Here is a 4733-nt window from a genome sequence, read left to right on the forward strand (position 1 = left end):
TGGACTGGATGGGCCATTGGTCTGATCAAACACTCGCTTCTCTTGTGTCTTTATGTCTGGGCCAAGGGATGCTCTGTATTCTTGGTGATGGGGGGGCAACCGTGGGAGGGGCTTCTGGAGTTCTGGCCCCACTGCTGGACTTCCTGAGGGCACCTGGTATTTCTGGCCACTGTGTGACACAGAGTGTTGGGCTAGATGGGCCATTGGCCTGATCCAACACTGGCTTCTCTTGTGTTCTTATGTTCTTAAGAATACTATCCATCACCATTTTAATGCTGAAACAAACTGCCTGCAACAAATCCTTGCTAGAGAGGGGAAATATACAGTCCAGTATCTCCACTTCTTTTTTAAAAATCCATCATGAGTTACTTCTGAGTAACTCAGAACCTGGCATGACCACATTGTGGATATTGATTGGTCTTTATAGAAGTATTTATTTTGCAATGAATTTGAAATACGTTGGTCCTTTCTTTCCCTCTGTTTCTCTGCGATCTGAAATACTCTGAGTGAATACAAAGAAGGCAACCTCTGAACACAGACGCCATACAAACAGTTTCACAAAGCCCTGAATCCCGGGCCGTTCATCACTCTGCGAAGGCTAAAGTGGTACAACCAGGGGTCATTACCTGCAGGAGCACCCAGGAGTGGAGCTCCAGCAGTAAAGAGCCCAGGGGGCGGACACATGCAACAAGCCCCACCCCCTGCTTCCAGCAGCCCTCAGTCGGAGCAAGAAGCAGCCAGGTAAGTTGCAGACCCTGGCCCCCCAGTCCAAAACAGTCCAGTGGCACCTTTAAGACCAAGTTTTATTCAGGTACAAGCTCTCCCTCCTCTGCAAGGACAGATCTGCACATTCCACCCCACCCCCCAATAGCTAGCAATCCAAAACAGTCCAGTGGAGCCTGAGCGGTGGGTGTTGCCTTCTGACACACTTCCGGTGATGTCAGGGGTGTGTGGCATATGCAAATGAGTTATGCTAATGAGTTATGCTAATGAGCTCCTGCACCTCTTTTCCCACCAAATGGCCCCTGTTTGTTCCATATCCACCAAGTCATCTGCTAACAATCGCAACTGTCAAAAGTGGGACAAGCACTCCCAATCAATGAGCCCTTGGAGAATGGGCCGTCTGAGTCCACGTGGAAAAAGAATGTTTGGGTAGAAAATAGGGAGTGCCCTAATGCTCCCTCTAAGCTGTGGAGTCTTGTGAGCAAAAAATTCTACTTTGTGAGCTCCTGGCATTAAAGTTGTGAGCGAGCCATTTGGCTGCTGCATGAATCAGTTTGCTCTGGAGCCCCATCCTTCCTGAGCGGAGACAAAAACGTGTGAGCCGGAGGCTGAAAAACTGTGAGCTAGCTCACACTGACTCAGCTTAGAGGGAACACTCAACTCTGCTGTGATGAATTAGGAAAACAGTTGTCTATGGTTTCCAAGAGGGTAGCCCTGTTGATCTGCATCAGAACAGCTAGGATCTAGTCCAGGAGCACCTTAGGGGTTTGGACTTCCCTAGGAGGAAAGGCTGATGAGTCGGGGACTTTTCAGTTTAGAAAAGAGATGATTACGGGGGGATAGATCAGGGGTGTCAAACATGTGGCCCGGGGGCTGGATCAGGCCCCCAGAGGGCTTCTATCAGGCCCGCAGTGGAACTGGCTGTCTTCTGCTTCTTCTTCCAGTTCTGCTGCTGCTGCTGCGTTATCATAGGTTTTGCAGCTTACAGATACACACCTGAACAGCATACTCAAGACTGCAACAGCACAGACATTTTTGATGCAGTAATTCAGAGTCGGTTATCAGACACCATTAAATAAACAAAATATTGCAAGAGTGCTAATGTTTGAAGCATGTTTTTAAGTTAAAAAAAACACCTTTGTGCTTGTGTCCTTTATAAAGTTTATATCTCTGCTCCCTGGCATTACATTTTATGGCACACATGGCCCCGCCCAACAAGGTCTCATTTATGTCAGATCCGGCCCCTGTAACAAATGGGTTCGACACTCATTTCTACAATTATGAATGGGGTGGAGAGAGCCGACAAAGGGAAATTTCCCCTTCTCCCAAAAGACTAGAACTCAAGGGCATCCATTGAAGCTGATGGGCAGTAGGCTCAGGACAGACAAAAGGAAATACTTCCTTACACAGAGAGCGATTAAATGTGGAATTCGCTGCCAGAGGATGTGGCGATGACAATAGGCTTAGATGGATCTAAAGGGGACTGTACAGATTCATGGAGGATAGGTCTGTCAGTGGTTACTAGAGATGCTGACTAAAGGGAACCTCCATGTTCAGAGGCAGTAAACCTCTGAAGACGAGTGCCAGGAGGAAAGACCAGCAGACGGCATCGGCCTCGGTGCCCTGTTGCTAGCCCCCCAAAGGAACTGGTCGGCCACTGTGTGGGACAGGATGCTGGACTGGATGGACCGTCAGTGGTCTGACCCAGCAGGGTTCTTCTTATGAAGGCCATGGCCTGTGGACCCCTCCAGAGGAACTGGTTGGCCCCTGTGTGAGACACGGGGATGCCAGTTCCCAGGCGGGGGCAGGGGATCCCCTGATTCTTCTTGTTCCCCCCAGAGGCCAGTCAGCTGGTTGGCGGGGGGGGGAAGCCCCGTCCCCAACAGTCCTTCACGGCCCTGTTTGAAAAGAGCAGGGGAGGTGCTTTGCCACTCGCAGGGCAGGCACGCATGGTGCCCATTCTTCTGAAGCGGTGGCCGCCCGCTCCTGCCCTACAAGTGGCAAATTCGCCACTTGTAGGGCAGGAGCAGGTGGCCCCCACTTTCCCTCAACCACTTAAAGGGAAGGTTCCCTTTAAATGGTTGAGGGAAAGTGGAGCAGCGTACATGCACGGCACTGTGTCCTTAAAGCGATGACATCACTCTGTGTGACATCATCGCATCGGGGATGGCCCCTCCCCCTTCCAGCACATCCCCCATATCCCCCTGCCGGGGAGAAAATGGGACCCGGAAACCCTAGTGAGACAGGAGGCTGGACTAGGTGGACCCTCACTGGTCTGATCCAGCAGGGCTCTCCTGATGTTCTTATGAAGGCCTTGGTCTCTATGCCCTGTTGTTGGCCCTCCAGAGAAACTGGTTGGCCACTCTTGTGTGAGACAGGGTGCTGGACTAGGTGGACCCTCACTGGTCTGATCCAGCAGGGCTCTTCTGATGTTCTTATGAAGTCCTTGGCCTCTGTGCCCTGTTGTTGGCCCTCCAGAGGAACTGGTTGGCCACTGTGGGAGACAGGAGGCTGGACTGGATGGACCCTCACCGGTCTGATCCAGCAGGGCTCTTCTGATGTTCTTATGAAGGCCTCGGCCTCCCTGCCCTGCTGTTGGCCCTCCAGAGGAACTGGTTGGCCCCTGTGTGAGACGGGATGCTGGACTTTATGGATCCTCACTGGTCTGATCCAGCAGGGCTCTTCTGAAGTTCTTATAAGGCCTAACTGAACTCTGGGTTGGTCTCCCATCCAAGCACTGGTCAGACCCGGATCTGCTCTGCTTCAATCTCTCCAAACCATGGTCTGAGTTTCCAGATCTCTAACAAAGCCTCAAAGAGTGCCGTATCTGAACAGCACAAGTAACAACGCAGAACGGCTGTGTGGCTGGCAACTCTGCTTTTCCTAACTGCCGATGACACAGTGGTAGCATTTTGCAAGGACTTCTGCCCTCGCAATAGGAAGAGACCCAAATGTTCCAGAATCTCGTTCCTGCAGAGTAAATAAGGAGGCTATGAGTTAGTATCAATTCCGTTCATTGCAGGGTTAAACCTCTCCCCAATCTCTCCCTCGCCCAGATACATAAAATAGACCAGTTTTCAGGACCAGCCCCTTCGACACACGCACACCTCCCGTCTCGTGGCACGTGACATATCATGAGGTTTGAATAAGCAACAGCTTTTCCGATGAATGCAAAGATACGGACTTCCAAATCAGTAGTCTTGTCATCATTAAGGTGGCGAGCTGCAAGTTGGCAACGCCGACTCGCCCAGAGTGCCAGAAATAATGAGGATGCCAAACCGCCGCTGATGAATAATTCACGGGGCCCGACGCCTTCGGTTCCCCACAGACGCCCTCCTGGCCCTCTCCTGCCCAGCAATGTGGAGCTAGTGCAGATCAGGATCGTTTGGGGGGGGGAGAGCCTTCTCTGCTCCCCTCCGCTCATTTGTTTCCCAATCACCATCACCCTGTGGCTGGTTGGTATTCCAAGCGGAGACCCTGGAAGCCTCATCACAGCGTTCTGATGGGCGCTGGGCGCGGAGCTGGGAGCTGCTCCTTCCCTTCCCCACCCCTCCAAAAAGGCACCCCCAAAGAGCTGCCAGGAAACAGACAGACACCCGGGGCTCAAGTCGAGGCCATGCTCAGCATGCGTATTACGAAAAACTACGGCAGCTGCAAGTGGAGGAGTGGGGAATAAAACCCGGTTCTCCCAGATTAGAGTCCGCGCACTTAACCAGGACACCAAACTGGCTCTCCTACACCAAACTGGAGGAGGAGGAGGAGGAGGAGGAGGAGGAGATTGGATTTATACCCCATGGCCCTTCACTACCCGAAGGAGTCTCAGAGCTGACGCTCTCCTTTCCCTTCCCCTCCCCACAACAGACACCCTGTGTGAGGTAAGTAAGAACATAAGAACATAAGAACATAAGAGATGCCAATGTTGGATCAGGCCAAAGGCCCATCCAGTCCAACACTCTGTATCACACAGTGGCCAGAAATACCAGGTGCCATCAGGAGGTCCACCAGTGGGG

The sequence above is a fragment of the Gekko japonicus genome, unplaced genomic scaffold (assembly GCF_001447785.1).
Source record: "Gekko japonicus isolate JY-2015 unplaced genomic scaffold, Gekko_japonicus_V1.1 scaffold1836, whole genome shotgun sequence".
NCBI lineage: Eukaryota > Metazoa > Chordata > Lepidosauria > Squamata > Gekkonidae > Gekko > Gekko japonicus.